The following is a 24887-nucleotide window of genomic DNA, read 5'->3' as shown; positions in this document are numbered from 1 at the left end:
GTGGATAGCTCTCTTCTGAGACAGCTATTTTAAAAAGACCTTAAAGTGACAAAGCACTACTGATATTCCCAAAAGACTTTTTTCCTGTGAGTAGTACTTATAAACAGTGAACTGATGTTGCCAGAGTAAAATCATAAGGAGAACAATTTTGAAAGTGGTATCATGGGAACTATATACGTAAATCCTGTTGTTTGCTTATAGGATTTGTGAGCAGAAGTCCCCATACACTGCATTACAGATTGAGCTCTGAGAGCATTAAAACAGGCCAAATTTTTCTTTTTTCAAACCTTTTTATTGCTTTTCTTCCTTGTCAGTATTCTAGAGGACACCCTCTTCACAGCTAGAGGGAGCTGGATTGTAACAGGGTCCCTGTCAGCTGTAGTTTGTAGATTGCAGGAAATCAGAGAGTTTTTCTGGAGCTCTCTTGATTCAATAAAGAAAAACAGAAGGATCCATGATTATCAATTACCAAGTTAAAAAGGACAATCTAGAACAAGGTGAAACCAGCACGAGAACAGGAATTTATTTGGAACTCCACCTGAGTCCTTGGTGGAGCAAAGCTGTCCTCCCTCCTCTGGAGCACAGTGACAGAAGGAGGAAGGAAGGCATGTGAAAAGTGTTCCTTCCAACAAATGCCCCAGCACCAAGTGGGTGCAGATGGGTAGGGATGGCTTCAGCCACACCTGGTTGCAAAAATATGCCTGTTCACAGCCTTGCAAAAAAATACAAACCATTGGGTAGTTATTTAGCAATACTTCAGTGACCTATCTGGTTTTAAAGAAAATATAACACATCCATTATTAGGCCTGAGTGCTCACAACATTTGAAAAACGTTTTATAAATCAAGAGTTGGGGGAGAAGGTAGAATTGGCCCATCTGCCAAAGGCCAGTGCAAAGTCAACATACCATTTACTCTCTCAAAATGAGTTTAAGATACCCCTACAGTTCCATGCTGGCCTTTCCTGAAAAGATGACCTCAGGAGCATTCAAATGGAAAATAATCACCTTAAAAATAAATACTCTGACAGAGGAAAAGGAGAGGTTTCTTGATGGGGTGAAATATATAAAACCCCCAGCTCATATTACAGAAATAAATGTCTGCAGAGAGTTAGAAAGAGAGGCAGCATATTTTTGTGACACCACATCCAGGAAATTGAACCACATTAGCTTGAAAAGGATGCTATATTCTAAGCAGAAAGAGCCCTGTATATTTTAAAATATAAGGCAATCTAAACATCATAAACCCCTTTGAAATGTAATTTAATATTTCTTCAGTAATTCCAGGGGAAATAAAAGATTTATTTTAAATTCTCTTTCTAAATACCATCTAGCTGTTTCCATGATAGTTACTTAAAGGGGAAAGAGGAAGAAATAAGGCTGGAATGCTTCTGAATAGTTTTTATTCTTGAATGCGGCCCAGCCTTTGGGCGATTTGCCCTTGCCCTTGTCCTCATGTATTTATTTCTATGAAAGAAAAATATCATTGCTCCAAACCAGAAACATCTTTTGTCAATTTAGCATCTTTGTAAAGGACTGTTTCACAAGGCATCAGGTTGACAAAGGATCCCACACAGCAAAAACCAATCAAGACTATGAAGTGCAGCAGAAGCAGATAAGTTATTTTAATTGCATGGGGTTAAATGCTAATGCACTATCTTCATTATTGTCTTTTCATGTATATATACATATATAAATATGTATACATATTTCAGGAAGCTTTTTATGTTAGACCGACAGCTTGAAAGGGGCGTTAAGTGTGTTTGGCAGATTCTTCATCTGCATAGTGTCATCTATTTAATTAGTCATATTTTGAAGGATGATTGTTGGTTTTAGTCTGTTTTTACTGACTGTATTTTCAAATAATTATCATGGGCACATCTATAAAGTTTTTATAGAAATACATCAAGCATATAAATAATAGATCTTTCACTTGATTCCAAACAGTAACACATTACCCACCAGGGTCTTGTCTTTTTTAGAACTTATGAGAAAGCTGATAGGAAACTAACTTTCCAGAAAGCTATGAAAGTACAGATGTGGTTCTACACAAGGATGCACTTCTAGGCTCTGACACAGACTCACAACCCCTTGCTATGCCGTGGAGCCATCACAGCATTTAACTGCATAATATAGCAGAAGAGGGAAAACTGTGGAAAAGAAACCAGAGTTTCAGAGCCAAGCTGTAGCTGCATGAATGTTTGCTAGCAATAGAAAATATGGGGAGCTAAAAACTTTGAAGTAATTTCTAAATGGTGTCAAGACATTTAAAACTGGACTGGAGACCTAATACTAGGCCAGTCAACAGCTTTCAAGACATCAAGATTTCTTACTTAGAAAGCTATTGTGAAGGAGTTACAACAATAAACACTTGCAAGACAAAATAAAAATTTTTAAATTATACATGTAAGATGACCTCCTTTTATCTCAAGTTTGGAACTTCTACATAGCTTAAATATTTGGGTGTCTGCATTCTCTTTTTTTCTCTATTATTTTGCTAGTAATACAAAAGAAAGGAAAATAAAAGATGAAGATAAACTCTAGAATGCATGATAAATATCATGATAAATATCATAGTATTAATTCCAGTTTAGAAGCTAATGGTTTTGCTGTTATGAACAGCACTGACCTCGTACCTGACAAGACTAGGCAGAGCCACAATACAAAAATTATTATAAAGCAGTCCATGAACCTTTTTAGATATAATAGCTGAAACAAAATTGAAACTCACAAATATCTATTTGAAATTTACCCAAACATTTTTATCTTTGACATGATCACTGGCCACGTAATTAATAAAAGCTTTATTTTTTTGATTTTGGATATTACCTAGTGCCTTCCTGATCAGAAAACCGTAAGAACAGCCCTTTTCACACAATATTTTCACACATTTTTTTTTTTTCAGTCTGGAAGATAATAGGAATCTGAAAGTGGAAAATATAAATAAGTCAGTATTATCTGTCTTCAAAATAAGTTGTGTGTGTTTGTGTAATTCAAGTTATTTCCTGTGTTTCTGTACCTGTTTGACTCTCTACATCGCTGTCTTGACATCTAGTGAAAAGAAACTCCTTTTTCAAATTTTATTTTGCACATTTTCATTTGATTACACATTTGTATCTGGTATATATATCTATCACTTAAAGCTATGGTGGCACAGCTTTAAGTACAGTTCTATATTCTGCACATGCGCAAGGAACCCAGGGCCATAGGTACACACAGAGGCTCTCTGCTTTTAGAGGCTCTCTCATAGCTTTAAAAGAAAAGGAGTGGCAAATGCCAAGAAGTGTTTGCTATGGCTGGTTGACAACACCAGGGCCCAGTGTTCCATGATTTGCTGCCAATATCCTAGGGAGGCAAAGCTCCTCTTTCCACTCCCTGACTCAGCAAGCTACATATTACTTTCAGAAATAGGAGAGACAAGAGTCCGTAGGTCTGATGAAGCAAATATATAAATAGAAGAAAAGTCACCTTGAAAAAGTCAGTGGAAGAGCTCATGTTCTTATAGCAAAACAAGCTGCTGACAATTTGTTTTAAAATACACCATGCTTAAAGTATGGTCTTGTGGAAAATGCTTCAGTACTTGAAATAAAAGTCAGTACATGACAGTTTAAGGACAGCAGCCATTGTCAGCATGGGATGCAGGCAGTGTTACTGCACACAGAACTTAGAAGAAACAAGAGCCTTGTTTATAAGACCATTTTCTGAAAGACTTGCCATGGTGAACCATCACAGATGCAACTCCAGCTCTTGTGGCTAAACAGAAGTATCTCCCACTAGAAATTTTCAAAAACAGTGCAAAAGTGAAATATCATTTGGAGCTCAAATATTCTTATAAAAGAAAAAATCCTGACAGGAGTTCCACTCACAAAACAATCCTTATCTTTTGTGGCGAGGGGAAGGGTTCAGCAGATGAGTTGTGGGGGTACTCCCTTCCCTCAACAAACTGCCAAGCATAGGCAGCAGGTGATCCTCCATGACTTTTTATATCTACACTGTCAGAGAAGCACTCCTGAAGTCACTCTTACAAAACACCCCCTTTGTAGTCTTTCTTTTCTCCAAGGTGTTTAATCTGTTTACTTTGTCCCAAGCTGCAACATCATCTGCCGTTACATTTGGGAAACTACTCCATGATCTTATGGATCTCATCTTCAGGCATCTAACCATTCGTACTCTGGCAGCAGTGCAAACATTCAATAGTAAATTCCTATCAGATTTGAGATTAGGAAAGAAAACAGCTTATGGTTCTATCCATTTAATAATAATAGTGTTTACCTCAATAATCCCCTCACACAGCAACAGAAGATGGAGCCGTCAGAGAAAGATTGTCTTCATTAAGCTCTCTGTAAATGTTCCAGCAATATACAAAATCACAGATACAGTCTTTCTATTTAATTTCACCTTGGAAAACAATTTAAGCATGCACAGATGCATTTAAAGGTGGTTAAATATCCCTGGGCACAGGATGAGAATGTAGAATCTGAGCACACCTCAAAACCACCTGGATTTGAGCCACTCAGTGGGTGAGGTATGTGTAGAGCTGCTTTATTGTGAAATGAAACCCTCACTCACACAGTGATGACTTCTTCCAGGTGCAGCATGTCTGAGTGTGTCCCACACTTTTGCAGGTGACATTGCAGCCCAGCACCCTGTGCTTAAAATAGACAACCTGATGTACTATGCCTGCTCCAGTTCATTCCTCTCCCACTTTGGGATTGAAGCCATTCCAGGGAGACAGATGATCTGTGAAGTTTAACACATTTGTAAAGTGTGGACTTCTCTCAGCAGAGCTTAGACTTTAATCATTAGATGCTATCAGCTGTCTTCTAGGGCTGCTGCTGCATTTCAACAAGCACAGCTTCAGCTGCAACCCTGAAGGTGCATGAGGTAAAATCCTGAGGTCCAAAGGAAGGCCTCTTTCAAAAAAGGGTGAAGTTTGACCTTGATGATAACTCTCATCCAGCTGGAACATTATCAGGTTGCAGTTTGGATGGCGCAGGACCACTCTCTTCACTCGTATTTTGTTCTCACCCAGCTGACAGTGACACTAATTCCAAGAGAATTGTTGTAAGATGTAACTATTAATACACTGTATATTTAAATACTGGTTTGCATCCAAGAGCAGCTTTTGACTCTCTTTGACAGGCACATCCTGGCATGTATTGCTATACTACAAGAGACACGGTCTGCAAATATTAATACATGCACATTTTCTTATCAATAAAAGCTAACACAAATTGAGCTAAATAAAAACACTGACTTCCCAGTGAGGCAGAGAGGTCATTATTAATTAGGGTATGCAAATTAATATTAGCCCTAAACGATGCAGAAATTTGCCCTTTAATATTTGAATAAATTAAAAATTAATTATACAAATGTACTACATAAAATAAAGTCATTCTTTCCAAAGAAGAAAAGAGGAAAACTTTCCTGTTTAAAAAAATCATACAAACCATTTGTTGTGTACAAGGTAACTACTTTGCTTTCATTTGTTGCACAGACAAACTGAGAAGGTTTTCTTGCAGAAATATCAATTACCATTTTATTTGGTTACATCTTATTTAGCAACACCTGGTATGCAGCATGCAGGAAGTAAGCATCTTGTTTATAAAAAATCAGACTCCACGTCACAACACTTATGTAGGAGGTATACAAGGGATCATCATTTGACATGCAGTGTCCCCCATCTTTCCATTTATAGGAGACCTGAGACTGGCAAAAGGCAAGAGAATAATTCAGGGTAAGAAGGGAGGTAATGATAGAGGTGACGTTTGGATTTAGGAGCTACTGTTTAGTGATCTATTCCTAATTTTTTTCCCCACACAATAAACAATGTAAATAACTAAATTCTGAAACTACTTCTTTTTTTCTTTTTTTTTTTTTTTTGAGTGGGTACATATGTTAAATCCTTGAACACTAGAGATTTAAAGTAATGAAGAAAGTTTTTCTAAGAGACATTCTTGCCGAGAGAGGTAGAATTTTATTTAAAAGTTCCTTCCTCTAGGAGACTCTTCAAATTCTTTTTATTAACTCAACATTTTTGTCCTTATATGATTAAGTAATACATTAAAATAAACTCTTTTTCATCTCAAAGTTCCTCATAGAGTTTCCTACCTTTCCATTTCAACATTTACAGATTTCCTAATTTGCATGAGAGTAGACATTACCAGTGGAATGGCCTGGAGAAAGAATTATGATGGAGAGGGCCTACCTGCCTATCTCCACACTTGCTAGCACTGTGGTCCTGACCTTGCTTCAAGGGCCAGTCTTAAATGTTAGAAACAGATTTGCTGAATTAATAGGATGCTTTGACTTTGTTAATAATCTTCCTTAGGTAGGCTCCACTAAAGGACAAGTCACTTGCCCTAAATCATGGCCTGGACCATGTGCAAGGACCTTCCACTGCATGTTTTTTTCAGAGTGAGCACTCTATATGAAGATTATATATTCAACCAATAGTTAAAAATGGCAGATTTATTTTTGTACCCAAGCTAAGGGTGCCAATATCTAATTATGTCTGATTTTGATGGAGAGGTACTCAATAAAATGTATTAAGAGATAACTTCTAAGAATGCCAAGTGCAGAACTATTCAAAGCCTGTGCTGATGTTGCAACACAGAATGATGTGATAGCAGAATGAGTCCAAACCAAGTCTGTAGAGGGAGTACTGTGAGCAAACCACAGGAAACTGAAATCACACAATATTCACAAGATGTGCTAGCTGTTAAATAAAGGCATCATACCCAACAGCTCCCATCTGGACATCTGAATCCTAGGCATAAAAGGTTCAAATTGCACATATTCACCAAGGATTGTCATAGAGTTTGTCTTCAATAAAAATAACCAATAGTTTGAAATAAGAAGAGTTTAATCTACAGCTGTCTTTAAGACTTCTTACTTTTGAAAAAATATCTGTGTTCTTTTCTATTTTCTCTACCAGTCAGTTTGCTTTTCTCTTTCCTACTTCTTCCAACTCATGCCTTCTTTGCTCCACTTCCCTGAACATTTCCTTCATCAATGTTGCTCCTTCTTGTCTTCTTGAACTTAAAAGGATGATGTTGTAGAGACTTTATTGGTTATCCCTTTCCCCACAGCATTCCCTTTAGGCTGCTTTTGTTTTTCTTCCTCCTCTGTAAATAGGGCAGAAACAAATGAGAAGTATTCCTAGTAGCCACGTGTGGGTTTCTAGATACTTCTTTGCATTCCAGAGCTAAGATGTAGCTGGAAGCACTAACTAAAGCGCCATCTGACCCTGTAGGCTATCAAAACCTTAGACATTAAAATCTTAAAACCAAAAATAATGATGTGCCATGGATGTATGACAATAATTAAGAGCAGTATGAATAGGAAAAAAATCACTGTTCCTTGTTTCTTCTGAATTCTGTACCAGTGTGACTCTAACTGAGACAGCAAAAGGTGTTCTGTCCCTAGGTATTCCTCTATCTCACAGCTAATTGAGGAGCTGGGTGAATGTGGGTTCCAGCTCCTCTTCCTGGTTTAGTTGCCAACACTTTTTGTTGCAGCTCGTTGACTTTCTTGTCTGGTGTGTTTAAAGCCAGGCAAAGTAAAGATGCTTCATGCACAGGGACTAAGGGGAAACCACAGAAAATCTGGAGCAGCCAAAGTGCTACTGTGTCCTGCACTCCCTGAGAAGGGGGGGCAGCATTACAATCAGCTGTAATTGCTCAGAATGTGGGGGAAATGGTCTCAGCCCCCAGAGCTGGGGTTCCTTTTGTCCAGGTGCTGGATCTCAGTTCCCTACAAACACCTCACAGAGCTGCTCTGGTGCAGTAAAGGCTCTGTTATCTTCTGCACTTTTGTGCAGATCTAGTTTCTTTTAATGTCTTGCAAATTAGTTAATTCAAATGCAATTGCCATGTCTCTCCAGAGTATTGAATCATGCTAATAAGAAAATATTCTTGTTTTTATAGTGCTTTATTCAGGATATAAACTAGAAATTCAAATCTTCCTCCTGATTTGATTTATTTATCAGTGAGGTTATTTTAGTAATTGCAAATTTTATACTGTAAGCTATAATAATATTTTAACCTCTTTTAAAGCTTCCCAATGAACTAGAATTCACCTATAAGGACAAAACTACAAAAGGAAGTGCAGATTACAGTGGTGGTTTCTAGTAACCATAAGAAGTTTCAGCTGGAATCAGTGTGAAATCAACTACAGGACTGTAAAAAATGAAGTACTTTGGTGCAAGAGCATATTGATTTCCCACAGTATTTAGTAATGTATATTGATATCAAATAATGAAATTCATGCTTGTAACAGAGTCAACTTCCTAGATATACTCGGAAAGTTGATTCTAAAGAGAGAAATAATGATAACTGAGTACTAAGGTGGAAAAATGTCATACTTGATGTTTTTTAAAATTCCTTTAATGAATATTTTACTGAAGTATTCAATTTGACAAAAAATTCAAAACTAATTATGGTAAAGCTGTTGCTGAGTATCACAATGTAAAAACAAAGAACCAAACAAACTAATCCTACAGATATATTCAGGACTAAGCACCAAAATAATTTCATTAACTTCCAGTTCTATGATTCTGGTTCTCTTATGGGAGATGTTAGGATTCATTTTCAAGCAGATCTTTCTGATATAAATACCCAAGAACATGAATTGGTTACAAATCATAACCTGTTGCTCCTTACTGACTGAACAAACCCGTCTCCTTATGGTACAAAAACTTCTCCTTCACCCCAACTTAGCAATTCTCATTTCAATCTCTGAGGTTTTTTGTCTGAATAGCAGATTTTTTCATCAAACATCTCTAAATGCATGTTTTGCCACAATACCTGCTGAGGTTACTTTTCTTTTCCAGGTCAAAGTAGTTCCTCATATTTTTATGACAAGAAATAAACCAAATGAAATTTTAAAAGCTCTAAGATCTGTAGAAAAAGATGTGCACATCCTTAGGACAAGCTTCCCTGGAAATCTGAAATTTGTGAGAGCTGACTTGTGGCATGCACTAATAATATGTGTGGAGACTTTGGCACACAGGAACACATGGATTGGTCTGAGTGTCACGGAGCAAAAGATCACAAGGCCACTTTTGTCAGAGAAAGGTGCTGACAAGAAGGCTGTATTCATTAGTCCTTCCCAGAGGCTTTGTAAAACGTGGGATGTCTCCTTGCTGAGCTTCATTCAAATACAAACCTGAAATCCTATTTCCAAATCTCTGTGTGTGATGGCAGTACTAGTTACTTCTGCTATATTTTTGCTCCCTATAAACAGAGGACTTTATGCATATCAGGTCAAAGTAGAACTTTAAATATTCATCTCTGATTATTTTGTTCATTTCTGACATCCCAGCCGGCTATGGAAAACCTCATTGGTAGAGGCAGAAGAAAACAGCAAACAAAGCTATCTATAATCTTTTCCTCTGAAAAATACAGCAAACATTATATGTGGGAACAGTTATTTATGCTAGTCAAAAAGAGCAAAGGGACAATAGCCATTTTATCCTTGACTCTCACAGACACCCTAAATTCATAGACAAACAACACACACAAGATGAATGAGGCTCAGACATCAAAGCATGCAAATTAATGCCAATTAATGCCCACATTCTTTTCCAAATAGGTTGATAAACCTATCTGTCTGCCAGGCATAAGTACTGAAGTTTGCTTGCTGTATATATGCTGCTATTGCTTGGGCATACAGAATTTGAGAAATAGAGAAAATAAATCAAGAATTTATGACACAAACTCATAGTGCATACCCTACTGAAACACTGCTGCTGTACTGTCATTGAAAGGCTGCTATTGCAGTTGATATTAAGCAGGATGCAGAATGTAAAGATATGAAATTCATCAATGCATAGCCGTGAGAAACTACTGTAGAGTGAAGCCATTTGAATGCCTAGTAAGAAAAGAAGTCTCTAACAGTAAACACAGTAAGATTTCTGATATTCTTTTCCATGAACTAACCTCCAGGCTTTTACCAGCAGTAATGAATTAGACATCCAGATAAGGTATCAGATAAGGTATCAAATCAGAGTGGGGTACCAAGGCACAGGCAGCTTTAAACCTTCCTCCGTCATTAACAGTGAAAGTGTTGGCATTTTCATGCTGTGTACCACAACTTCTTTTGCCTGAAAAGTAAACTGTGATTTTAATTTACAAAACAGTGACTTTAATTTACAAACTACCCTAATTTCACGGAGTTCTAGCTCTCTTTTGCTTATTATGTCTAAACCTTCAGCTGTACTAATCTATTTGGAAAAGCCTTGCAATAAACGGTTTGTTTCACAACTTCCTTCATTGAACCCCTCAGGTACCACTTGACCAAAACCCAATTGGGAATGAGTGAAAAGAACAGGGGAAAGAAAATGACAGAAGACACTAGTTGCTATATCAGTGCTAAGAAACCTTAGCTCATTTGTATTCCCTACCCTCAACAGACAGCTTTGGAGACTGATAACATAATTTTCCTAAAAGAAGATGGCAGATGTGGAAAATCAACATTCTTTGAATCACGAAGGACACAACAGTATCCAGGATCTTGCCAGAAATTCTAATGCTGTGGTTTCACAAGAAAACTCTAAAACTGCTCTGTGATGTGAGTCTAAGGAAACAAAAATATCTTCAATTATGGCTGAAACTGGGCAGTGACAGAAGTCATAGCTGTGACTACCAAGAAGTATTACAGGGAGGATGCTGCACTAATGGGTGACCACTGTCCACAAGCTCAAGTGCAGAGTGGCATTTACCCACAGACAAGCTTACATGTAAAATGAGATCTGATTACTATGTTTCTAAAGTCTGCCAGTTTGTCTGTATACTATAGGTGGGAAGTGTTTCACTCACTCCTTGTACAGGAGTGTTAGGAGCGTGCCAGACCTTGATTTGCAGGAATTATCTGAAGAATAAGTCAATACTGATATCACAGTTAGTCTTTGGCCTGGCACATGAAAAAGCCTCAACAGAAACAAATCCCAAAACAAAACAATGTGCTGATAGTTTTAAGGTGGGAGTGCCTAGGAATTATTATCCATAACCTGGAATTTCTTAGTTCTGCATGTGGGCAGTCAATATGTCAGAATAATCTCGATGTTCTTGTATTCACTTCACCTTACCCGTACACTTCATTGTTAGTCACTTGTGAGAGCTCTCACACTTCACTTTCCTGTTCAGCCTTGCCTTAAGCAGAAGGGAATTTGTGTCTCTGTACTATCTCTAGCAGAGATCTTGTATCAAACATCAGCTTTGGTTCACTGGCTTAATTTTTAGGAGGTAATTTCTTCTTCTCCTACAACTACAACTGCAGTTTCAGATTAGCCACAGCTCTAAACCCTCCCCTCCAAGGAGTCTGGGAACAACCAGACAGGCCAGTTTGGAAAGAAACCCTAATCCATTCTTTGTTCAACAGGAAGGAAACCAAAGTCTGCATACCAAAGCTTTATTTCAGAAGACCAAACATCAGCAGTTTTACAGTGATCTTTAATTTCCCATTTGGTTCAAGGGGAAAAAAAAATACTATCCAAAACAATTATTGCCCAGAACAAAGCTCTCAAAGGGCTTTCCATCTCTGAAACAGCCTTGCTAATGTTCCATTCTCAGTGGTCTGTCCTCCTTTTCTTTATGACTTTCCTCCACACTCATTTTCAATTAAATTAAACCTTCCTACTTAGTTTTTTTTTTATTGTCATTTTGTATGAGAAATACCAGGACAATTTTTTAAGAGACTCAGAAAGCCTTACTTTTCATCTGAGTCACCATTCTTCATGGGGCACCCTGAGCTCCATTCTCAGGAGCTGGCTGCAGGCATCCAGGCTCCCTCCCCTCCTTCCTGAGTTATTAGCTACGTTATTCCAGCTTTGCAGTGCTTGTGGTGCTGCTGGTCACAGGTATCTCAGACCTTTCCAAGTCCTTTAATTCCATTTGCAGAAGACTGGCCTAGACCTTGCAGAGTACAGGAAAGTGTCAGGGAAATGTAACATATTTATAGCCAAGCTCCCATGTTGCTTATAGTGCCTCAGCAAATATTTCATTGTTTATTGCTTTAAGGCCCACTGGTACATTTAAAATGAGATCCCATGGGCAGCTGAAGCAATGAAGACTGATTTCCTACAGATTCATCCCTTCTTTAAATTCGCTGGTACCCTCTAGCAGTGAAGGCTCAAAGGGATCCCATGGTCGTATTTCTCTCTTGTTGCATGAAATTTGTTAAAAGGTGTTATTTTTGAGACAGTTGCTGAACAAACTTGGGCACAACTGGCTAAAGGATTTGTAAGTTTAGGGGTAGAGGTTTGGTATATAGATGGATAGCATGATACAGATTTTATCTCCTTAAAACAGAGATTAAAATAGTTCTCTGGTACTTCAGATATCCATCCTAGGGCAACCAAAGGGTGAGGAAGCTAAGCTGTTACCCAGTATGCCATTCAGTGCCAGAGATGGAATACAGTAAAAGAAAATATCCCAGGCTGAAAAGAAAAATAGAGAGGACCAGGCCACACTTGCTAAGAGAATATGTCAATGTTTAACACTGAGGATGAATCATAAGTTGTAAACTGCTTACTGTCAATAGATGAAGCTGGGAAATTGGGTGTTCAGTGGAGCATAGCAGGACCTCTGTAATCAGAGTGCATAATCTAAAACACATCACTGCAAAGTGGGGAGGGGGAAGTGACTAACCCAAGAAGATGGACATTGTTCATTTCAGCTGTCAGGGTGAGTAAGTAAAGATAAAATAGGCTTTTAGATTCACAACAAGCTCTTTCAATTTCCTGACTAAAGGAAGCAGTATTTGCTACCTGGATTCTGCTTTTTCAGGGTCTTGCCTCACTTTCACTTGCATGAGCAGGCTGAAGAAGAATTTCAAAAGCTTTGGGCAATTTTTTATATCTTTTATAAGCATTGCCCATCAATTTTTTTCAGAAAAAAGCTGAAGGGTCCTTACCTTGCTCCTTGATTAAACATTTACTGACTGCTAATTTGGTAATGCATTACTGCTATTAATGATTGCTTGCAAAGCTGTGGAGAGATGGGTCTGAAATGTCTGCCTATTCCTGTAGCCTTCACATCCTGTATGCTCATACAGGATTATTAATCTTTGTCAGGAAGGTCAGGAAGCATCAAATAGTGATTAATGGTAAGTTGCAGGGGTTTCTGATAACTGAGCTCCAGGGATTGTGGTTGAAACCTGTTAGATGGCTATTAATACCTCCTTTGCCCTTCCTGTAATTCACTGTGACTGCAGATGACTGTTGAAGAATTGCTGGCTTTTCATCTTGCAAGGACACTCACCACCCATCTCTCTCCTCAACAGGGTCAACATTTGTAGACCTTTTGTATTGCCAGTTGGGCACTAATGAGAGAGCATCAATGGGTCAGGAACAGCTGCATCCACATTTCTTTCCCTATCCACAGTTCATCATGGTAGGCACTGTCCTCTGAAACAAGCTCACAAATAGCAGGCAGGAGCATGTAAAAGGGTGAGATACAACATTCCGTGTCAAAGGAGTACAAAAAGAACTAAGGCTGTTGCTTACTGAAATCTGTGCAGGATGTTTTTCTGTGCTCAGATAATTTTAATCACACTGTTAGAGACTTCATCCAAGGCTGCCTACTTGGAAAAAAAAAAAAGCCAAGAAAAAACATGCAAAAATTCCCCCTAAAACCTCACCAAAAAAACCCTAAGCTTAGAGAATACACATCCTGCTCAAATGTAAGACACTACGTCAAAACAGAGTCAGGAAAAGTCTGGCAAGCAAACTTGTAGAACCCCAGTGTGGATGCTTATCTTGCTAGGATAGGAAGGAAACAAAGCCATATTTTCTGCCTTTGGGAAATGTTCCCAGTGATTCTGAACCTTTGTTCTTTACACTAGAGTGCTGACTCTCTGCTGCTTCCAAACCACAGGTAGGGTTTCAGGGTAGGAATGCATGGCAAGGTCAGTTAATCTCTCTATCCTCTTTGGTCAGAATGTCCAAGCTAGTGGTAGAGAGAGTCTCACAGGTTGTGTTGGGTGTGTGGAATTTAGAAATTCTCCAAAATACAGTCAGGGGAGAGATAGTGGCTAGACATTGGGGAGATACCTTGCATGGATATTTGAAGATGCTTCAGTGTCTTTCTTATCTGTTCATTATGGTGTAATTTAAGTACAGAAGTGCCTTAAAATTCTTTCATGGCTATGTCATTTTTCAGATACCTAAATATATTCTAAAATTTAGCTCTGACAGGCTACTTGAAAAAAAGACCTTTCAGCTATGTGTTTATATGATTGTGCCTCTAGTTAATTACTCTCTATTTCCACAGTAAATTGAAATCATAAATTCATAGTGCAAACAAAAGTGTGTGCTTGCATAATCCATAATGGTATCCAATTTTGAAATAGGAAATGCAGAGAAGCAAGTGTATGGAAATCTAAATATTTGAAAATTGCTATTTTTAAATTTTTAGGATGCCTCTTCCTGTGTCCTCTAAACTGCAATGAATGCTGTCCTGGAAAACCACTGTATCTTCACATAAATAGTTCTTACAGAAGGATGCTGTAAGCAGTATCAAATTAGCTGCCATAGAATTTGGCCACTTAATGCTTTTGCTGTCAATGTCACACCCCATGCTGAGTCACTGTGAAGTGATTGAGCTGATATAAGCAAATGCATTGACTAAGTCATTCATTTACATCTTGCTGCCATGAGTCTAAGAAACAGCTAAATGTATTAAATAATCAATCCACTCAACAGCTGATGATGCAGTGGTAGAAATGAAGTCCTACTAGGTTTTTATTATTGCTGTCAGAGAGGCTCTTTGGATGCTCTGAACGTGTGCAAAAGAATAACAATTCAACAAATATATCTCACATTTAGAAAAGCATGAATGACTTTTGAAAGAAAAGACATCGTAATACAAAGAAACTGGAAAGATAATAACATATGGTAGTTTGTTAGGGGATGCAGCATTCTGTAAGTCCACTGTACAGATTTGAAAGGTGTGGACTACAGTATGTGTCTGGCTGTTTAATGCTTAATGCATTAATGATACAGAATTGTCTGTAGGTTACAAATTATTCACTGACAGGGATATATGGACAGCATCATTCTGTATTATTTTTTACTGTCATGTCATTATGCAATATAATTCTAAAATGTCAAAAAAATTCATTCATTAGGAAGAAGGCAATGCAAGGATCATAGAGAGCTGCTAAAGACCAAAGGAATCAAAAACATTTCATGCCCCATGGAGCTTTGTTATTTGCATATTTCAATTCTGTGACTCTTGTAAACTTCACCAGAGGTAAGAACATTGAGATCATAAATGCTAGTTATAACCACCATAATTTAATTTTTATGTTAGTTTTACTTCTCTGGTGTAGGGCTTAGGTCAATGTCACATGCAGAATTATTCTCTACGTTAATTCTGAACTGGACCTTGTAAAAGCAAAGACAAAGTTGTTTTGGGAATAACAACGCAACATGTGTCTGATTTTCTGTCTACTCATATCCAGAGGACCAAATTGTGAAGATTCATTATTGTGCTTCTGGTCCACTTACACACAGACATAGACAGTTATATAAAATAATAGAGAATATATGCTCAGTGTTCTCTGAACAGTGGGCCTTATTGACATCACACACTGACATCAAAACTTGACTTTACAGAGGTCACAGCAAAACTCCCATTGATGAAAAAGGGCACAAATTTCACTTCTAGAGCTTTATTCTGCTTTCTCCTCTTTCATGGTAAGAATGAGTGTAATGAGAAACCCACACTGAAAAAAAAAGTTTTAAAGATTGGGCTGATATTTTGCTTTGGAGTAATATTTATGAAATGAACATTATCATAAACAGCCTGGTTAGAAGGAAAATTTATTGTTATACAGAGAGCTGATAAATAATACCAGAAAACAAAGCAAAAAAAATTCTCAAGTATTCAATATAATTGCTTTTATTTGTGAGAAAATTAGTCCATTCTCTTTAAAGTATGTCATTTGGAAGTAGCAGCAACAGTAGCTCCTGTTTCTAATGAAGTGTAGGCGGTGGAATGGAAACATCTGCAAAACAGCACTTCTACAGTAAATGTAAAGGGTTTGCCAAATGAATATTTGATCCTATGATTTAAACAAGAGAAATATCAAACCAAGAGTATTACTGAGACTTGAACAAAGGCTAAAAATAACTTGATACAGGAAATATTAAACATATAGTTCAGAAGGAATTGAAAAATAAATCATTCCACTTTAGGAGGGCCTATAAAAAAAGAGAATGAAACAGTTAGAAATGTAAGAAGACATAAAAGAAAGCAAATGAGGTGAAAACATGGGTCATAATTTTAAAAATAGAAGGAAATCAGAAAAAATGATTAATCAACTTAAACTGAATATCAAACACAATAATAAAAGCATACCAAGAGAAAGAGAAGGACTGTTTAGGGCACTACAGCATGAACAGCTCAGCAGGGATGGTCTAGAGAGGTGGTCTTTACTGTAGCTATATTCCTGTACTAGATTTGTTTACAAAAATAGTTTCACAAATTGCTTTCATAGAGGACAAGATAAAAATCATTCTTCACATGGTATTAGCTCCTCCTGGGTTTGGATGCTATACATTGATGAAAGACATGCAAAACATGTATCAGTATTTGTTATTTTTCCAGACAGACAGCTACTGCATGGGATTCCCATTGCCAAAAGGTATCCCATGGCATTCATCCCAAAGGGCAGAATGAGCTGGCCTCACAAATGTGAAAGTTTAAAAGCAGTGCATGTATTGCAAATGAGACAAGATAAAGGTCAACAGAGTAATTTCCTTAACAAAGTTACTTACTCTGGAAGAAAGTTCGAGATTTTTTTTCAGCATTGCACTAATCAATGAGAATTAGAACTTTTATGAGATCTCCTTTTCCCCTTGGTTAAAAACACCAAGATAAATACAGCGAAATTTGTCCAATAAGAATTAAGATCTCCAAGACACAACCATTCATCCCCATTACATTAAATCCCCAGCTGCCAGAAGGTGCTTTTTTGTACAGTAGATAGCTCCCATTGCTCTCAAATTGCTTTACTGCACTGCTTTAGTCTGTTGATTCACTACACATTTAAAGGTAATGAGTCTGGCACTGTCCAAAGCACCTTGTGATGCTTCCTCATACTCAGCTAAACACAATTAGGCTGGAGAAATCCAGTGCCATTGAGTTCTCATGGTGATTAGTGGCAGCCTGAAAGAGTCAAGAATGAAAAGAGAGCCTCAAAGGGGGTCTTTGCTAAGCCAAATAGGTGGTTGCAAAGAATTAGCTCCTTAATACCAGAGTCAAAATTCAATCACACTAAGAGCCTGCTTAAAGCACAGTTGCTGAGAAAGCTTCCCACAAGAATGCTACAAAGAATTGACTAAAACTCACCTGTCATAGGAAACAGATGATAAGGAATAGGGAAAGGGAGGGAAAACAAATGCTAATGAGAAAATAACAGATTGTGAATGCAAAGAAAAATTTTAGAATTATAGTTTAACATATAGTTATGTAACTATATAAATAAACTATAAATAGTTTCTAAATGTAGTTTACTATATATATAAAATATAAGTTTGCTTGAGTTGGCTTTACTATTACCAGTGTTACTGATGCTCTTCTCTTGCCTGTTATTGCCTGGGACCCTGATTTGTTGCCTCTGTTGATTTTGGCTGTCGGTTCCCAGAGTTTGATTTATTATTGTGAGCAGCAAGAGAATTCTCTGGTGAAAAACTGCCACATCCTAGAATTTATCAAAACAAATAATTGGCAGGATTTTGAATTTACACTTTCTGTGTACAGTGTAGGAATCTAAAATGAATATGAAACATAGCTTTATAGGCTGTTTCTTTAAACTGGGTCAAGGAAAGATTATGATTACATCATTCAGTTTACTGCACAGTTGAGCAGCTGAGGAAATTTCCCATTTATTTGATAATTTTTATGGACTATGGAAATCTCAACATCAGGCCATGCTTACTGTCAGAGCCTCCAGGTCTTCAGAATGGAGATTATACTGCAGTGATGTCATTTGTGGGCTGAATATAAACACTGTAGGTGTAGACATAAGGGGGATAGTTACATAAAATTAATAGCAAAAAAATGTCTCTGTATTCCCTGAAGCAAGCAACAAAAGTGTCTTTGTGAGTGCAGTTCTACACAGATTGCTGTTGCCAGCCAATTGGGCTATGACCTAGAACTTAGCCAACTATAAAACCAAAAATAAACTACAGAGAGAGCAACTCTTCACATTGATGGTAAGTACTCAGAGGCTAGATCATAAAAAGAATAAAGTTTTTGGTTTAACAAAATGGAATTATCTCACCATTTCTGATTTTGCTAATACAGACAAAGTGAAGGACTGTAAAAAGAAATCAATCTGCTTTTATCTAAAGCCTTTATACCACGAACAATCCAAGAACAGCAGGGTTTGTGAATTCTGGAGCAAGACTGATATAGAAGATCTGTTTTAATGGTAAAATCACAGCTGCATTGCCTTCATGAGCACAGCAGGTTTACAAGGTGGATCTGAGTACATAGTTAGTTTTTATATGCCAGTGTGATGGGATATGAGAAGCTGTTGTAGGTCTGTCCTTTCCAATTACTGAATTAATCTGCTTATGTTTGAGCTCAGACTTTTAGCATAAGCACCATAAAAGGTGGGGCTCAGCCCTGGAAACTGCATAATTTCTTGCTGTTATACCTGATGATCAAGTACTGCCTAGCACATTTCCTGCATTTATGTCAGCTTTTTCTTCATTTTGCTGCTAATCTCTAGTTGAGAGCTTACACAGCCCGGGAGCAGTGTCATACTGCTCATCCTTTGAAACTCATCTTTTGTTGTTCCTTACAGCCGTGCAAAATGGATCTCATGGAACTGTTCGGAGCAAGATGATTTTTAAAGCTCCTTTTCTGTACAAGAGGAGATGACCCCACTGACAGCTAACTTCCAACAGAAGGTTCCTAATCCTGAAGTGCTATCCCAGTGAGATAGTAAAAGAGATATGGGAGCAATGGGTATCAGATGCATAACTTTCTGAGGAATGTTAAACCCCTAGTAGAACAAGGTTAAATCCAGAAAAGCCAGTTGCAACTCTGTGTCTTGAAGACAGAGTTACTCTTTGGGGCTACCTGTGACTGTTTGCTCATAAATTTGGAAATCACAGCCAAGAGATGTTAAGCACTTCCCTAATATTCACTCTCAGTGAGAGATGGTGTCAGGCTTTTTGGAGCCTATCCATGGGTTAAAGTAAAATGCCTTCCCTTTTTCTGTCCAACGCTACTGTGACTTGCACAACTACATAACCGTCCTAGGGATGCCCATCAAGCCCTGATTGCTCACCCCTAACACCAACTCTGCAACCAGCCACTATTGCTTGTCTGGCTGTCTCTCTTAAGAACCCGAGGCAGAGAAAGGTGCTCTTGTTCATTGTGATATAGCTTAAAGAAAAAAAATTCCAACAGCTTTTGTATTACCAAAATGTTTTGCTGTTTGCAGAAAGCCCTGAGAAGCATACCAACAAAAGCATGACCTTCCTGCACAAATAATGACATATGGAAAGGCAGCTGCTTCTGCAGGTCAGTGGAACTGTAGGTTATGAGTGATGAAAATCTTCAAGGGCACTTTGTTTGAAATGGTGCTGTGTACTTTCTCTGCCCTAGTGCAGACACACCACTTATCACTCTAATTGAATCAGTGACTTATTCTTATAGACAAACGCACGCATTGGCATTCCTGGAAGGCTGTGGAAGATGCAGGGATAAAGACAAGTAGGTCCTCACTGTCTGGAGCACTATGTCAATGTCACTTAATCCACATGTAGTGCTAACATCCATGCTATGGTAGCACTCTGAGACAAAGTGACATTCTTATAGATCTAGATGTGTTGCCTCCCACATGAAAGGACCTTTTTCTTCTTTATGGGACCTAACTTCAGCATGTACAATAATGCTTTTCTCATTGGGCTCAGAGACCCATAGCATTTCCCAAAACCTGAACATCTGACCACCATTGTATAATTTTTATGGTTTTTACAGTTTTGTATAAATGGCCTGCATATCTCAATGTCTCAGTTCATTACAATGACCAAGGGATGATTCCCTTTTAGTTTAGGATACCTGAAGCTCACCATGCAGAATTGCACAAACTTCAGCAGGAAAAGAGACTGGTGCCCACCCTCTGCCAGCACACCCAGCAAGGACAGCACTTGGTCATTCAGCCCCTTCTGGGCTGAGAAAGACTTGACTCCTACTTCCTCCTCTAGAAGTATTAAGGTATTTTCAATGATGACTAGGTGCAGAGTACCAGAATTTCATCTTCTTTTGGGTCCCTAAGTGCCAGGAGGGGAAAAAGTCCAACCATACTTCGCCAGGTATCCTTTCTCACTGGTAAGCAGCTCAGTTTGTCAGCAGCTGTGTCTCTGCCAAGAGGCACCCAATGCTCTGCAGCTGCATACAGCACTCCTGTGTGGAAAGCTGAGTGCCTGACCTGTCTGCTCCAGATCATCACACAGGGACAGCTGCCACACTGTTAAGTAGTGCAACATTTCGTGTCAGTGCCTAAATAGGAGACTGGCCACAGCCTCTCTGCTCCTCCCAGCCAAAAGGATAATTTATTGGTAACTCAGTGTCTTGCTTCTCTTAGATTGCATGTATTTTGGGGTCCTAAGTTTTGAAAATTTGAGGCCAACAGCACTCTGAATATTTAATGACTTAAATATGAGCTTTGTGTATAAAACACAGTGGTTTATTTCAGATCCTAATCAAACTGGTGTGGGGTCTTATTCTTTGTAGGTGGCCTGCAGTCATCTAAAATCTATCCAGATGTGCTGCTCAGTGAATTTTTTTGGTAGAATACTGACAGCAAATGAAACTCCAAGACATAGGTGAGCCCAACTCATACTAAAAATGTGAGAAATATTAGAGGAATTTTACTCATCCATTTTTCACTGGGGATGTGAGTGTTGGCACAAAAAATTATAAGTTGATATCATATTTGGCCCTGTGATTGATGGTCATATCTCTGCTACTGAGGTCCAAATTATGGAATTACTTTTGTCATCTTGGAGCACCCTCTGAAGATCACCTCAGATGCAAAAACTCAAGAACTAGCTCTTCTCCAGAAGCAGAATAACTCTAAGTAGTTGCACAGAAACAGACTCACTTTAATCCCAGAAATAAAAAAGGAACAGAGTTGGCAGGAGAAAAAGAGACATGTTGTGAAACAAATATTCTCCATGTCATTTCCAGTCCAGATGGGAGGAATTCCCTGGGCATTTTAGCAACAGAGTACTTATAGTGAAAATAAATAAAGCAATCTATGCAAGTTTGAGATACAGATACAATTAATTTTAAAAACCCAAACAACAAACCACCAAACAACCCAATGCCCAGAAACCCACATCCCAATCCAATCAGTAAGAGTCAAAAAATCAGCTTCAGAAAATAACCCTTCTTGGATCACTGTGTATGTGTGTGTGTGTCTGTGGGTGTATCTGTGCATGCACTTCTGGGTCAGATATAAGTAGTCAAGGAAAGCAGATTATTGAGGCTGAAAAAGAAAGCTCTAATAAAAAACACAACCGTCAGTTCTGTGCTACTTATGGCATCTCTGGGTTTTGCTTGGGTTTTCTGTTGGTTTTGTTTGTTTTTCTTTTAATTTAATTTTATATTATCTAGAAAAATATATTTAGAAAAAAAGTGTCAGTGAAAATCTGTTTAACTTCATAACCATAGATCCTTTGGACTTTTCATCTTCTACACAGAATAAAAACTGATGTGGAATGGAGGAGTGGAAGGGTGTCTATTTGTAAGGAAAATAAAGTAAATGAGCAAAATTACAAACAAGTGGAAAAAACCATTTATTTTGACATGAATGAAAAGTCTCACTGGGATAAGATGAAAAATATTCAATTTTAATTCATAAAAACTTCTCCATGCAAAGAATGATAAGTTGCAAAACCAACTTCTTGTATAATGCTTGGTGATTTTAAACCACTATTTTTTGGCAGTCACCCTAATCTGATTTTCCAATGCATTGTTTCCCTCTTAGCCCATTATCATTTATTACAGACACATATAAACCGAGCGATTTTATAGCGGTGTTTTTATTAGTCCATTTCAATTATGTTGTTTGTTTTGCAGACTGTAATGACTTTAATCCTCATTTAAATACATAAAAATGCATTATCCAATAGCTAATTATTAGAATATGTGGGAAATTATGATTAATTACCCCCCAAAAAAGCCATTTGTCTCATGTAGATATCTGTTGTGTATCTACTAAGTATTTTAAAGATAGTGAAGAAAAAGCTTTTTGAGAGAATAAGGACAATGCAAATGAGAATTCCTCATTATTGCAGCTTTGACACCATAATTAGTTCACTTTCCTCCCAAAACGATGATGAGAGGGGCATGTGGGAAAAACATGTTATCTAAGTAACAATGACTAATAAAAAGAATAATGAAATAGTGACAGCTTTTCCAAATTCAGATAGAAAAATTAGTAAAAAAGTCCTGCTGCTGCACTCCCAGCACCAGGACTCCAATATTTTTCACTTGCATGTAATCAGAATGTGACTAATGCTGCAAAACAACAAGTTTTCATTATAATTCTATAGCATATTTTCATAAATTGCCACCAACTCCTTTCAGACTGGAATTGTACCACTATACCATAAAATTGCACCATAAAAAATTTCAGAACAATGTTTGAAATAATTAGATATGGGAGAACTTGGAATTCTAACAGGAATATTTTTCTTTTCTTTCATCCCCAAAAGTCGCATTTATTTTTCTAGCATCTAAAATACCACCAAAGAAATAAAAATGAGATTGCCTTCACAGATTATCAAAATCTTTTGTAAGTCAAACAAATATTTCAGTAGTAATTTCAGTGTGTTTTTATACCTGAAAAAAAGGGGAGCCCTTAGATTTGCCAATCCAGAGTGAGGAAATGGAAAAGCTACACTTGTTCACCCAGAAGTAGTTAAACACTTAAAAAGCATACCAAGACACATGCCAGAGCCTCTTTCCCAGATATTTTTCTTTTTCATTGTGAAATATTACTTCTAATGAGCAACAAGGAAGTAAGCCAGCAAGGTATGGCAAGGCAGTCAAAACATTTGGAATGCAAACTCTTATAATTGTGTTTATACATTAACAGGCAAGAAAATATTCTGGGCTTAGCTGTCTGTATGAATCCTACTATTCCTGCTTGAAATTTTAAATTGCTTACAAATACTTACCCCTGTGAAAACCTGAATTATAACATCTTTCCACTATGGGAAATTCCAGCAAGCCCTTCTGAGAAAAATAGCATGCTTTCTGGTATCAAAGCTTGTTCCATGGGGCCAACACGTGTATCTCATATTCACTCTGAATGCTTTTGTTTCTGTTGGATATTATCATGTCTGTGGGAATTGCTCTACTCCTGAACCTACAGGCTGCAGGGAGAGAATGCAAATAGCATCTCTCTACACTATGCTCTTAAGTAAGACCATGGATCACTGGTAAGATGGAGAGGGAATTGAAATCCTTCCACAGCAAAGCAAAAAATTATTTTAAGGCTTGAATGTTCCTTTATTCCACCCCTTCCAAAATATATTTTTCTGGGGAAATTATCCTGGACACTCTGTAGGTCTTGTTTGTCTGGACAGCCCAGAGACTAGCCAGCCACAAAATGATCCTTTCTTCTCTACTCCTCCCTACGTATGTTCCTTATTCAGCCTCCTGGCCTCAGCTCTCTAGAAGGGCAAGAGGGGATGCTCCTGCCTCCACAGGCAGGTGCTTTCAGAAACCCCCTGTCAACGACAGCGGGACTGCTTTGCATTGAATTTGCTGTGTCCTTTGAGAGACACTTAAAATAAGATGGAAGATTTACCTGAAGACCTCCCAGGAGTTTCAAAATTGGTTTGGTGATACAGTCAACCATGCAAGTTTATAAAGCAGCTTGCTGATGGAGCAGGCTGAGTGCTTTGGAGACATGGCTGCAAGGCTTTGAGTGACTTCTCATGCAATTACCTACAAAGCAGCTACAGAGTTTTTATTCAATTCTCTCCAACAAGACTGAAACACCCTTGATTTTCAGGTGAGTTGTGGCAAGGTTGCAAGTATTTGAGCAATACATAATGAGATAAAGAAGCAAATAATTATGGCCAATTAAAGACCAATATGAAAGACAAGGGAATTCTACTGCTTTACCCACCACATCATATTCTATTCTTCAGCAGATCATAAAGAGAAGTTTTATTTAAACTCATTTAGCTATATGTCACATCTGCATCACTTATTCTTTGGGGTTTATGTAATCTTCCTCTAGTTATTTTTTTAATCTACAGTCAGACACTATGTAATTACATTACAGTGTTAAATGCGACTGTCTCTTAGAAGGTCAATAATTAACTTTAACATTACTGTGGAAGAAGACACCTGGAGACACAGAGAATGAAACATCAAATTCAAAGACATTAGGTTGTAATTTGCATGTTTTTAACTATGTAAATCCACTAACACAAATCTTTAGTTTGAAAGGGAGAAGGTTTTAAGATCACTAAGAGGGTCTACAAGTATTTAAGTGAACCCTAAAACCGGAAGATTTTTAGGTACTATTCATTTAGGACTCCCAATATACTTAAAAATAGGTTGTACCTTCCAGTGTACTAAGTTACCATTCTCAGTTCTGTCTCAGAAATAGATGCCATAATTACTCAGGCTGTAATCCTGACCAAAAAAATGCTTCAGATCCCTGAAAAGTGTTGGTGTTATTTGCTGCTGTTCTACCAGGGAGTCCTGTATAACTACTGGGTTTTTCATCAAAGACCACTGTAGACCTCTTACACTACCAATTCAAACTCTATAACTTCAAGCTCTGATTTTTTAGAGCTAGCACTTCTGTGCAAAGAGGGGACTATTGCATTAAAGTTG

At 37.8% G+C, this 24887-nt stretch overlaps 1 long non-coding RNA gene across 1 annotated transcript in view; it reads left to right on the top strand.

The window, feature by feature from the left end:
- LOC143693715 (uncharacterized) overlaps positions 1-24887 on the top strand; it is a 56299-nt gene that overhangs the window by 24784 nt on the left and 6628 nt on the right. The window contains exons 3-4 of the long non-coding RNA XR_013181653.1: positions 15127-15251; positions 18817-20848. This is a non-coding gene — a long non-coding RNA (uncharacterized LOC143693715). The remainder of the gene's footprint in view (positions 1-15126; positions 15252-18816; positions 20849-24887) is intronic.

This window comes from Agelaius phoeniceus, chromosome 3 (assembly GCF_051311805.1).
Source record: "Agelaius phoeniceus isolate bAgePho1 chromosome 3, bAgePho1.hap1, whole genome shotgun sequence".
In the NCBI taxonomy this organism is placed as follows: domain Eukaryota; kingdom Metazoa; phylum Chordata; class Aves; order Passeriformes; family Icteridae; genus Agelaius; species Agelaius phoeniceus.
Note: the sequence above shows the minus strand (reverse complement) of the source record. Positions and strands in the feature narration are given on the sequence as shown.